At 35.2% G+C, this 14,137-nt stretch overlaps 1 protein-coding gene across 1 annotated transcript in view; it reads right to left on the reverse strand.

Annotated features, from left to right (window-relative positions):
* The window catches only part of SBF2 (SET binding factor 2), a 110,843-nt gene extending 97,750 nt beyond the window's left edge, over window positions 1-13,093 (reverse strand). The window contains exons 1-3 of the mRNA XM_009871694.1: window positions 12,962-13,093; window positions 2,595-2,708; window positions 917-1,027 (exon numbers count right to left, since the gene is read on the reverse strand). The gene's annotated coding sequence lies outside the window, so the exon portion shown is untranslated. The remainder of the gene's footprint in view (window positions 1-916; window positions 1,028-2,594; window positions 2,709-12,961) is intronic.
* Between the last annotated feature and the right edge of the window lie 1,044 nt (window positions 13,094-14,137).

Genomic DNA, 14,137 nt, shown 5'->3' on the forward strand with positions numbered 1-14,137 from the left:
AAACCAAAATGCCTGGAATGCAAAAACAGAGATATGGTTGCCTGGAAAGCAGTAAGGTAGATCTTAAGTAAGCCGAGAGGACTTTTTGCCACTTGCAGCACTAAGAGAAATTCCAAAGCAGCCAAGGCTATGGGAAAACCGGAGAAGAAAGGGATTTGTAGGGTTTCAGGATGCTTGATAATCCATACATTGAGCAGGAGGTGTGAGAAAACACGTATGAAATCTGACTTCAAAATATTGCCATTTCCATGACTCATGATAAGAACTACAATTTCCCAGTAGTGTCACAGCATGAAGTAAAGGCCAAGCAACTGGCTTGAAAGAAACCCACAGAAAGCAAAACAATAAACAAATTTGACTTTCTGCTCACAGAGAAACACAGGTAAAAAGCAGAAAGTGTATTTGCTGGAAAACTTCTTTTTTATTTCTGAATGCATGGGCTACCTGTAATACCTGAGAAAACCACGTTCAAAATACTTTAAAAACATTTTTTAAAAAAAACCTTGAAAATATAAATTTAAAAGTTACCAAACAAAAAACCAGTGGAATCCTAAACTGCAACAAGGAAAAGACACGGGTAAAAAAAATTAAAATGATGGGGATGTCAGAAAATCGCAAGGGAAAAAGGCTTTTAAAAAACATATGTAACAAGCAGAAATATTCTGGAGCACACATTATTATTAAAAACTGAACTTACACAAACTGCTTGATTTGTTACTGAGCCTTGTAAAGAGCCAACTCGGTGACAAAATTAACCCTTTGACCTTATCCTGGAATGGAATTTTTGCTGTCTTTAGAAGACAGGCACTCAGCTGAACTATGGTCTTTTTTTCTTCAAAAATATTTCAAGAATTTATTTTATGTTTTCTTCATAAATTAAATTAATTGGAAAAATACCCTTTTTTTTTGCATTTACCTGAGACCCTCCAGAAGCAGGGACAAGGCATGAACAGAGATTTGCAATGAGAGTCTCCAGTGACACATTCAGGCTGTCCACGTACACGGTATAGATCAGGCCAAGACAAGCCTAGGAAGGTAGACAAAAATATATTAGACTGCTATACATGGAAGACAGATGTCAAATTAAAGATCTATGTATACAATTTTTTTAAATAAGTGTGTCTTAATGGTTATTAATGTAGTGAAGTACTTTCCAACTGAAGACAAAGTAATTTGCTACAGAACCAATCACTCATTTAAAAAAAATGTGCTGGCGGGCATTTTTTTTTTTTAAAGAAATTCTGTATTTAGCATTTGTGATTTTTTCACTATAAAAAATGTGCTTTACTACAAGTTACTTTTAAAAAAAAACACATAAAAATCAACATAGCTTCATCTAGGTTTCTAGAATACAACATCAATGAATCGATGAGCTTCTGAGACTCACTTTAAGACTTGCATCAAGGATCAAAAGTTTCGTAAGTTATTTAACTTACATTCTTCAATTTAATATTTTGATAAAATATATTTTAAAATTAACAGTATATTAACATAAAGCATATGCTTTTCTGGGTCCAGTTTAACTGAGATAAAGCTTTATCATTTTTACTAATAATTTAATGTAAGATGATTCAACATCATGTTCTAAGAAGCCTTTGGAAAAAAGAAAATAACTAACTTTGTTGGCATCCTTTTGCTGTCTTTTACTGCTGTAATTCTGATAAATTGGCAAATATTTTAAGAATTCTCTTCTTAGAAATAATTCCAACAGTAACTTTTCATATAACACATAGTTAAACTGTAAAACTCCTTGCCATGTGTTGTTCTAAAATCTAAGCATTAAGGAACTGGACAAATTATATGAAAAAACTCATGCAACTGACACCTCTAGTTCAGGATGTCATTTATCTATAACTCACACTGAATTAGGGAAGTATTTTGTAGAATTACTTCTACAGCCTGCCCTATTCTTACGCTGTGTTGCGTTTGCTATGGGCCACTATCAGAGCCATAATACTGAGCTACATGGACTTTTACTCTCATTCTGTACACTCATTCTTAATGTCTAATGACAATTTAAGTGTTGAATGATTTCCTTCTTTGATCTGTAAACTGAACTACATTTGTTTCGGTTAATATGTATTGGCCTAACAAAATTTTAAGCTTTTCATTTATTTCAGATCAGTCATATTTCATCAGCTGTAAGTAATCCAAGTTCCTTAAATCTCTGTCATGCATCTTAATTTGATCTGCAAGAGGCTGTGATAATTTGCCTTACAGATGGAGAAAAATTAAGATTTCACTATTAATTTACCATTACATATTTAATCAAATACTGTTTATGTCTTGGTTTTACTCAAGCAAGTCTAGCTTTGTCCTAATACAGTAAACTGAACCCAGAAAAATCTCTTTTTCATCTTCTATGTAAATTTAAAACTGTTTGGAGGGTAAAAAAAAATAATTATTTAACCTATAGGAGCTATTTACTGTCGTAGACATTTGAATTTTATCTAGTTCAGTGTAAGCCTACTTTTGCTTTTAAATTCCCAAATCAATCCTGAGATGTTTTAAATCCAAAATACTGTCCTTGTTACTCATTAAGAACAGATTTGTCAGATGATATATGTTATAAATGGCAATGGCAAGTTCTTTACCCTGAAGATTTCTGGATAGTCTAATCTGGAGACCAACACCAGACTTTTAGGAGCAAATATTTCTGCAGGCGGAATTAAACCAGACTCCTCTTCACCTTCAATTTCTTTTGTTCCCTTGAAAACAGATACACTTCAATTAATAAGCAGAAAGATATCTCAAGCTAAAATGTCAGTAATCTTATAAAAAGTTAACAGATCTCAGAGCTTTAGAAAAGAAAACGACTGCATTATTTGGAACTGGTAATGTAGTCAACTAATAGGAGCACATTGCAATGGCTGCTGAAACTCCCAGACTTGTTAAAACTCACCTGCAAAGTCTCACCAATGAACCTGAACCAGTGAACCTGAACCAAAGATCTCCGAGACAGAAGTTTGACAGGACAGTGTTTCACATTAAATGCTCCCCATTTCACATTAGCTGATTTACAATCAACGATACTCTAAATACAGAAATAATTATTTCACAAAAGAGTGTGTGGTTCTCCTAGTCACATTCATATAATTCAATTTCTTACAGGATTTCCACTAATGTTACAGTTAAAATTATCTATAAAGTCACTTTCAGCCTGATACAGTGAATTTGGAATCTAAAGGAATTTCTTCACAAGAAAACTAGTTCAGATTTCTCAAAACTTCCCTCAGACTTACAAACACTAATTTTAAAAACTAAAAAGATGCATTGTAGATAAACTTGAAGTTGCTCATGATATTGCGCAAGTTGCTGTAACTTCCTTGCCAGCGCTTACTATTCAATCACAAATATTTATTATGAGTGGCCAAAACTGAAGATGTCACTGAATACTCTCATTTCTAAAATTCCACACATTCTTCGACAAATTCATCAGCTGAGTACATTTCAAATAACAGAAAGTCCGTGCTTTCCAATTTTTGCACGTAATTCTCTCCACCCTCATATCACCCACCAAATTTCCAACTATTTCACTTGTTCCTCTAAACCAAGCATTCTTCTAAGCAACAATCACTATATTAATTAGGAAAAATGAGAAAAATTACTTCCATTTCCATATGACAACACAAAGTATTTGTGCCTTCTATTTCTGTCCTGTTACTAGTCAGCATTTCAGTTTATTTTTTTTAAAAAATTAATCCCACATCACTTTTCTATTAAATGGAAGAAACCTGACTGAATGGCTCTTAAATGCCAGGAATGCTGTGAGTTCATGAGCTTTATTTCACAACCCCAGTGCACAACATACAGATTCTTTAAGCAAATACATGAATCCAAATAAAAACAGTTTAAACAAGGATAGTAGAAGCACTTAAAAAGATTACTTAATAAATGCTTTTAATTACAAAAAATGTTTAGTTACACTAAGCTTCCTGTACAAGTTTTATTGAGATGGGTGCATGATCAAAAAGTGTAACTGTTCTCCTACTTAGAAATTAAATAGGTTCCTTCAAAAGCACTTGTTTTAACTAATCTAAATGACTTCCTACTGAAACAAACTACATAAAAACAGCCTAATCCTGTCCAGTCCTGTCTGCACAGTCCTGTGTGTCGTGGTCAGAGCCAAAGGTGGCAGCTGAAGACATTGACTATTGGGCATCTTTAAACCAAGAAATGGTTTAAAATGAGAGTGCTTCATTTTGCCTTAACAAGTTACTTTAATTATAAGTTACATGTATTTTCATAACAAAGTAAAACACTTGACAGAGCAACATGCACACACGCTCATACGGGCATCCACTCGGCTTTGGACAGCAAGTCGTGCCTGAACGACAACCAATGCACATGTGATGTACACGCTTAGTCTAGTCTGCATCCTATTTCTAGGTTAAAATTGTGATTCACAGATTAATAGAGAAACACAGTAAATCAACAGCCGCATGTCCTGCATACATTCATTTATTTCCATCCATTACAATGTTGACAGGAAGAGTATTTACATTAATTCATTTACAAAATCATTTACACAGTAAAAACACTCACTTCATAAATTTTTTTTGGAAAAATATAATGTGATTAGCTGTATTTCTTCCACGGCTAAATGCTCTGACAGGCACGCAGGCACATTATTAGGAGTTAGCAGACTAAGTAGATAATCATTTCAAACACATGACTTTTAACCTACTTTTCAAGCAAAATATTAACAGCACAAGCATTCTCCAGCAATACCAAATACAGGGCAGTAAACCCACAAACTTAATTCTTTCTATGTACACTTTTGTTCAGACACGTGCGCATTTCATCCTTCTTCATCTATTCCCTCTTCCATTTAATGAAAAAAATTCTCTTTAATCATAAAAAAAATTAAAATATTTGGTTGTAGTTGTCTTTTTTTCCCTCAATACTTTTTATTTTATAAATACAGCATTTAGCTTACAACTACATTAAGAATAACTGGATGTCAAAGAAAACCTTGTTAAAGATAAATAAACTGAAATACGAAATCAAATCGGTTAAATGAGATGCAAGATAATACTGTTACATCGTTTTATTTTTTAAAATCTAGTTATTATAGTTTTCCTTTTGTACTTATATTGGTTGGAAGATGATGATGATAACTCAAAAAATAGTGACATTTCCTTTGAAGGACACAGGATGCAATTAAACTGATCAACTTGTTTGCTATAGCTGTAAGGTGGTCACTTAAAGAGATTGGTCAAAAAAACTACCAAAGTAGAGAGAGTATGATTACATATATTTCAACTGTCTGTCTTTCTTCTTGTATCGTGAGAAGTATCCATTTAACATATTTAATTATGTGATGGAGTAAACTGGAACATACAATGACCAACTAATTGAACTAACAGTATCACTTTCTAGTTTACAAACTTGGTCAATAAAAATAGCTGAGTTAATAAATGCATTTGTGCAAGCATTTGAAAAAAAACAACACAAACTCGCAAAATAGATGTTCAAATGACCAAATTAAAAAAAAAACACCACAAACCACATTAATCCCCTGACTGATAAGTAATAGAAAAATTAACAGTGATCAGCGTTGTTCATCATCACTCTGCTATTTGTTTGTTTTCTGAGAGCAATTTGTTCCTCAGTTTAGCCAAGGGCTGTATATGGCACTAAGCCCAAGTTAGACAAACTTGGACTAATTGTTCAAGCCTTTTGTAATGAGGAAGGTAACCAATAACTGGTGTTACCTACCAACATATCAGGTGAGATGTCCCAGATCCACAGTCTAGAAAAAGAGGTCTTTTATTTTTTAATAGATACAGTTAAAATCAAATACTTGTGGGTCTTGTACACATACTATTTAATACGGTAATAACTTGCTTTAAACTGGTGTCCTTTTGCTTTATAAACCCCTCCACATTTATAAAAAAGCCTAAGAACAACTGGGGACAGTTTGCATCATTTTATCAAGTACACTGCAATGAGATAAAAGTTTGAAAGCTTGGTATTAGAAGAAAATTTCAAGTATTACACTAAGTTTAATTTTAATAATAAAATATGGCATATTTCCCTCTAATAAATCAGAGCTAATCAAGAGTAAAAGCTTTCTTAAAACTGAAATTTACATTATACATTTTCTTCAAATGCTACACACAGGATACTGTGGAAAAGTGATTTACGTGTTCTAATGGAGCAAGAGAAGGGCAGTCACCTAGCTCTCCCAGTTCAGTACTCAGGCCACTGTATTTAGGGAGATCGTTAAAGGGAATGTAGTGAACACCGCAAAGCCGACAACACAGAGTGCACAGGCTCCGCTTAACAATGCACGATTGGTACCACTTCAAAACTTCATCACAGTCTCCTGCTTCTCTCATGCTACTCGGCAAACTTAAGCAGGTGCAAAGGTGAATATGAGGAAGTCCTGCAACGTTTTCTGCCCAATGCATTTTGTTTGGTTTAGATCACAAATATATTTTCAGAGTTGAAAATTATGAGTTTAAGATTCTGTTTTATAAGGCCAAGAACAGACTTGGTGTTTAGTTTCCATGCTTAGCATCAAAGGAGTGTAAGATGGAAATTTTATTGGAGCTATTTTGTGTGCCGACTTGCCAAAACAGGAGCAGTAACACCACATGAAACACAACAACCAATGGAGCTAACAGTGAAACTGTTAGAAAGTAATTTGCATCAGGTCCTATCCTATTATTTACTTTAACTCTTCATATACTTCTCCCTGCTACTGAAGGCAGCTGATGTTAAAGGACTTAGCTTGAGAAGGCATTAGTGTTTGCCCATGAACTGTAACTATCGTTCCTCTCTGTCTTCATCTCCAGCTTAAGAACTTGGGTATGTCCATCTTAATACCTAAATTTGCATGCCCAAATTTGCCATTTATCAGACCTCCTACACTGAAGGCTCCTAGATAAAGCATCTCTGAACTGGAACCTACCTGCCGACAGCTCTAGGCTGTCCATCCAGTCCTCACCCACACAGGCTCTCACTCCTCGCAGTTGGGCCACTGTGTCCTTCTGGGTCTTTGTAGCTCCCCTGCAGCAGGCAGCTCTGTGAGCTGCCGTTGTTAGAGGTGTCACTCACTTTCAGATGTGAGGACAATCCAGGCACACTTACTGTACATCTGCACTCTGGAGGCATATGCTACGGAAGTCAGTGCATTTAGTTCTGATTACCGTTGAATGGAGAAAAATTAGGTTTATCCTCCTGTCAGAGTGAGGAAAATCAACTGAAAGGGAGGTACCACCAGAAAAATTATATGTAGCTTTAAAAACACTATATGTAGCTTTACTGTTCTGAAGGTGGAAGCTGGAAGGTATTACCTGAAAGTCAAAGGAAGTCAAATGTGAACAGAAAGTGAAATTAGAATTGTACTTTTATTAATTCATCCAGTCCCAGAGAGAGAAGGAACATCTCTCATTACCAAACTTTCACTCTAGTACTTCATTATAATCATCAAAAAGTTTGCCCTATGCAAAATTTTGCACTGAAATTGTGCCATGTTCAGCAAGCCTGCTGTTTCTCTACTAACTGCCCAGCAAAGGAGATTTAGAGACCACGCATGACCTCTTATTTTAAGAGAAATTACTGGACGTTTGCTTCAGTAATCTCATGCCAATTGCTCATTTGGGATAGATCCCTTTCTCCCCCATGTGACTTAGTCTCTGCTGGTCTCAGTTGCAGCCAAATACACTCTTAGATGGTTTATTAACAATCAAAGCCCAAAAAACATTCAGTATCAATTAATTTTGTTTACTTTTCAGATTATACAAACGCATGTATCCAATTCTAACACATGTACAAATGTTAAAATAAACTTAGAGGGCTAGCTCCAGAAGAAAAATCTGCTACGGAAGTGCTAAGGAAGCTACAGAACTGCATTAACAGGTCTTTAGCAAGAACTACGCATGTGCAAATAGTAAGTGCAGAGCGTAGAGTTTCTGAATTTTCCCACAGGAGTAAAGAAGAAAAGGAGACCTTTACTTGAAAAAGCTTCGCACCCTGCAACAGCCTGAGTTCACACTGGGGGTGTGTGTGCGAATGCACAAGCCAGGGGATAAAGAGGACAGGAGAAATTACTGCCAGAGTTAATAGGAACATGGAAGTACGCCTTCCTCTGTACAACTCTTCTCACCTTATCTTTAAATTCTGGTCTAGAGAGGACCTTCAAGGTACAAAAGGACATTACAAACCTAAGTCTATTTCTAATTATATAGGATATTAGCTGCAATTTTCTCCTCACCCAGGAACAGAAAGGAAATAAGGCATTACTTAAATCTCCATATGTTATCACACTATCTGTTTTACAGCAGATTTACAAAGAAGATCATGCAATATACTAAACACTATTTTAAAAATTGTGGGGTTTGGGGTTTTTTTCCACAAAACGTGTTTTGGGGCACTGACTCTAAGAGTTCGCTTTCAGAACAACACTTGGAACATACACAAAAACTTATTAAACCTCATCTTAAGAATAACATGCTAATATAATATCCAAAGGGGGATCACATTTCACACTTCAAAAAGGGTACAACTGAACTGAGTGTTCTCATTCTCTGCTGAAAACCCAACGCCAGTGACTCATCAAGCGGCATATGCTTTAACACAGTAGGATCACCAACTCTCCAGTCCAAGCATAAAAATTAAAACTTTATGAAGCATGAAGTAATTTTGTTGGCAGTTTTTCCCTTGACTCAGGAAATATTTGTGAATCTGCCATTTTATGGTTAGGGATTTTCACAATTTCTTTTTCTTCTTTTTGCAGGGAGCAGTGAGAAGAAGAGAACATGAATGGCAGAAAACGGAAGACTTTTGAATTATTACTTGTGTCCATTTTCCAGAGGGATATATTTAATCCTATCAACTTTGTGATCCCAATGTTTTAACATAAATATGCTTAAGACACACAAGAATGATACAATCTTGTAGTAAGATTGTTATAAACAAATGTTTGGGGTTTAGTGTCGATCTCATTGAGCAGATTTTCTGTAATGCAAGAAATGCAGTTGCACAGGCTCAGTTCCTCATCAATCATTCTCTAATTTGTTGACAGCGGGGTTTGGGGAAAGAGGATAAATTTCTATCAAAGTGCAAAGCAATGTACAATTTGACCATTAAGTTCCCAAATTATGCAAGTCAACTTTTGTGGTTTTTTTTAAAAGACTGCATCTATGGTGCTCTTCCAAGCACCGTTAGGATAAATTTTAACTGCGTAATTGGTAAGAAGCACAGCTGAGGTCAATAGAAGTATCTGCTGAGTCAAAATTACTAAAACAATTCTCTGTGTGCTAAGTGGTAACATCCAGAAAATGCTGCTAGAAATAAGAACCTCATTTTAGCAAACAGTGTATACAAGACACAGAACTATTCATATATATGAGTACGTGTGTACATGTGTATATATATGTGCATTTTCTGATGACTAATACAAGTTACACAGAGTAACTGAGTTTTATGGGTGAATTCTGTAGATGTAAATTATGATTCTTCTAAACACCCTTTGGCTGCTCAACAGCTTCTGGTTTCAGTCACCAGAAAAATAAGCTAAGTAGACTACTGTTTTGATTGACAGGACAAGGTTTTCTTCAAAACAATGAGATTTCAAGAGGATTTCAAATCTCTGAGATTTGAAGTCAACAGTATTAATCAAAGTACAGTAATGGGGGGTAAAAAAAAAACCTAAAAAAAGAAATCAAAACAGAAAAAACCCTTCAAGGCACTGTAGGGGAAGAGGAAATAGGAATGTCTTGACCTACTCTCCTCCTCTTAATTCCCATAGATACATCTAAGTCATTGTGGCATCCAGTGTTATTCACTAGAGCATTTAAAGCCAGACAGAAACGTGCACTGGACCAAGCACGTGTGGAAACATAAAAAACTGGAAGAAGCAAACACTGCAGTACCTCAGATTTCTTTACACTTTCTATCGGCAGGAACTTGAGGAAAGCGTTAAACCTTGCACACAGAACTCTGGAACATACTAATAGAAGTCTTTAAATAACACCAGCTTTACCATTGTTAACCATTATTAGACTGCCTCTAGTAGTCTAGTTGCGTTCCAAATTTTATATTCCTCTTAAGGTCAAACTTCACTATGCTTCATTTTATTGTCAGATGAGGAACATACCCTTATATAGCTTTAACATGTTACTGGGACAATTAAGCATCATAAGAGAGAACAATTCTTGAAGGATTACAGGGCAAAGGTTTATCACCTACATTCACAGCACCGAGTAAGCTCTCTTTCCATATTTAATGGGATATCATGTCTTCACCTTCCTTGTAAGTACAGATATGGAATATTAATCAGACTAAACATAAAAAGAATCTTTTTTGATATATTATCATAACTTCATGAGAACTGATCACCAATCAAACTGACCAGCATCCATGCAGCTAATAAATTCCAGGTCAGTTCAGAATGACAGTACTGTAACAATGTAAAGCACGATTCACAGATGTCAACAAATAAAACAGTATTTAATTCTCTATGCAGGAGTAGGAAGTTGAAAATAGGCCATCAGCTGATTAGTAGAGCCTGTGCTTTCCTCTGGAAAACTTGTTATGACATGCAGCTGCCAAGAGATTAAACCGAATCCAGGGCTTTCAGAGATACTAGGGAGAATACTTTTTTCCTGCAGACTACGTAGCTTTTACAGTCGCTATATTAATCTTGCAGCCTAGGTACTACTTAGATATACCAAGTGAGTACCACCTTCTTACTTTCCAGGCAGCGTTTCTTTACAAACTATCCTGTACCAAACAGCTGAAGCAGGAGTGAAAGGAACTGGAAGGACAGAAGTAAAACTTTTCAGACCCAGCTTAATCCATCATGCAAAAAAGGTTCTTGAATTATTATGCAGGAGGCTCAAAAACAGTTTGATATTTCTCTTCTAGCATTTACAAGGTGCTAAATTAGTTTGTGTTTACTTTGCAGTTTAATTAGCCACAGAAACTACACAGGGATTGATCTCAATTTTTTGTGAAGACAGTTCTGTCAGGCAAAACCTGAAATCTGCTCTAGCTGAATTCTTACCAATCCCATGCATTAGGCAAGCTTTACCTGGTGAAGGCTACTGGGAAAAAAAGTAACTTTTTAAAAAATTTAATCTGACTTCTGTCTTAGTAAGTTATACCATTTGGTTAGAAAAGTATTGGACTGTATTTAACTGTGGCAGGTACTGTCCAGATTTCACTCTGAGCGCCAAACACTCTATTTCACGGACTGTTTGCTTAACGAGGCATGCATCTGAACGGTTAAATTAATATTACTTTCATAGCCCAATGCTTCCTAAGCTTGTTTCATTACAGATTGTACATGTGCTGAATTCTTGTCTAATGACCATGTAACAGGGCACGTTCAATTATTCTCTTTGGGTTTTAGAAAGAAACAGGAAGTTTGGCTATAAACAATGCAGTCATAGAATAAATTTCACCACAGCAAGTTCATCTGAAAAATATGCATTCTTTAGAACACAGCCAGGAATGGCATTATGAGAACCAACATCCTGCTGCACTCAGGTTTTTACTTTTTTATATATATTTTTATTAGTACTTAGGCAATATAAGAAAAAAATATTTTAGTTAATACTGGATGTTTTGTGATGAGCATTACTTGAAAGATGTGGATAGTGAATCAAAAGCAGCTGCTAGAAACCACGCAACAAATAAAAAGTTTGCTAAATTTAGTGTATGTTATGAAATACCTAGAGTGGAGGAAGAATCAGCCATTGTAAATTTTTATCAGCTGGAAAAGAGTTACTAAAGAATATTTCACTCTTTACTTATAAAATGAAGGAAAGATGACAGACATTAAAGGGGTTTTTATAGGAAGATGTCAGCTCATCTAAAATCTAAGACATCTAATTTTTGGTTACATTTCTGCTTTAGGTCCTTTTAATAATCCACAAAATTTTTCACCTAAACTTCAGTGTTAATGAAGTAAGAACTATTATTCTCTGGCTTCCAACTCTGTCTCAAAAAAGCACAATATTGTTATTACTGCATCTTTTAATTATTCTACAAATAGGGTAACATTTCAACCCCAGTATTAAACAAACATCGCAAACTTGGATTATCAGAAGCATTTTCTTAAAATAATCAACAATGTTACAGTTCCTCACTAAAGGGCAGTTTACTTAAACATCTATTTAATCTTAACTAATTTTAATACGCTTAATGCCAAGATTTTACTTATAGTTTTCATGTGGAAATAAAATATTTCAAAACAAAACAATGACAGTCTGCAATTATAGATTGGATTAGGTTTTCCCTAGATTCTAGCTGCTAAAGATTCCAAGTATTATGTCATAGCAGAGATTCTGTGAAGTACTTTACATGAAACAGAAAACTAAATGTCTATTTTTGAAAGACTGAGGTTGCCCAAAAATAATTAAATACATGCTTAAAACCTAATACTGCCAAGTAGCTGACACCCAAACTCTGACCTACCTAAAAACTGAAGAATTATTGTATCAGTTTTGAAATCTTGCCATTTACACCCGCACAATTCCTGTTAATAAATGCACTTAAAGAAATATGTATATACATTAGAGCACAGCGGCATTTGTGCTGTGCTGGCCTGATGGAATTTGCCAGCAGAGGGAGCAGAAGTTAATAAACGTTTTTCCTAGAGCAAAGATGCAAATCATTCATGCTATGTCAAACACGGAAGTAAATGAAGGGAACACCATATTGTCTGTCCTGTTAAAAAAAACATATGGCGGAGAAAAAGACATTCAATGAAATGGTTTTGGCTCTTTTTTGTTGTTGTTTTTTTCCAAAGCAGATAAAAGAAACACAAACCACGAACAAGTACATGAACCTTTACCTTTGCACAAAAATACATGCACTTCTGTATGACAGAAAAATACATCCTTACCAGGAGCAGCAGAATATTTCCTAAAATTGTCCTCTATAAAATTAATCTATTGTTTATAGACACATTTTCCTGTGTTTTTACTTATTGTAAAGTTTTTACCTGCAGGTTAATCTCTGCTTCATAGAAAGTCAGACAGGAACAGTAGTGCCTCTCAGAGTCTATATCAGTCAAAACCACAACAAAGAACGTTGGCTGTTTTCTCTCCTTTGAAAGCTGCCATCCTCCAGGCTGGCAAAACTAATGGAACAAAAAAAAAGTGAGACATATAGTTAAGCGGTAGGATCAATTGTTTTAAGAAATACAAAGAAAGAACAGAACATTATCAGAAACAAGGCACTCATTTCATTTGAAGGGAACATATGCAGGGTTGCAAAATGTGGAGACAATAGGAAAAACCCCGTAGGTCATGGAGTTAGTCAGAGTGATACAAATCAAGCTTTACAGATATCAAGCGAGATATAACAAACTTGACAAAGTGAAGATATCTTCCTTTGAATTCAGTATTGGACACGATTTTTGCAGGGTTTCACAGGCAACAGCATAAGCAGATTGACACATTACGTAGGTTTCACTTGTATAACAAGTTACAATTTGAAGCTACAGTTGTCGTGTCTATAGATTTTTATATTCTCCACTTATTTCTCCATGAATTTATCTAGTCAAATACCAATACTCGCATCTACTTGCAAAATTATTCAATACTTCCTCCTACAAAGGACTATTTCTAGAGCAATATTTTTCATCCATTCGTTGATTATCTCTATAAACTTCATTGTGAATATTTGAAAGAGGTGATAATAGAGTAAGGATAGCAGTTTTGCACCCCTAGGAAAAAACTTGTTCAAGCTTCGTGACATGGTAAGTTTCAGGACCAAGGAAAATCACTTGCTTCTCAGACTCAGAGGCTGCAGTTCCCCACATACTTCATACGTACGTAGAACACCACATTTCCAAAATTCACAGCAACATTGTTATTCGCAAAATTCTAAATTTAGAATTTACACAGGGTGAAGGTAATAGTCCCTGTATGCTTTAGGAATCAATTAAACAAGTAAGTGTACAGAATTGTTAAACAATGCAGATACCACAGGACCCAGAGAGATAGGTCAAAATCTCATGTTTCCAGCAATTGCTTCTTACCCCTGGCCAGCTGTTAAAAAGTGAAAGAACATGAAGAGTAAACTGTAAACAAACATTTACTGCAGATTCATCTTTAGAATCTCTACAATAAAACCTGGGTAGTCTTAGGTGAATGGCAGTTAAAACTCTGCCTCT

Source organism: Apaloderma vittatum, unplaced genomic scaffold (assembly GCF_000703405.1).
Source record: "Apaloderma vittatum isolate BGI_N311 unplaced genomic scaffold, ASM70340v1 scaffold7196, whole genome shotgun sequence".
NCBI lineage: Eukaryota > Metazoa > Chordata > Aves > Trogoniformes > Trogonidae > Apaloderma > Apaloderma vittatum.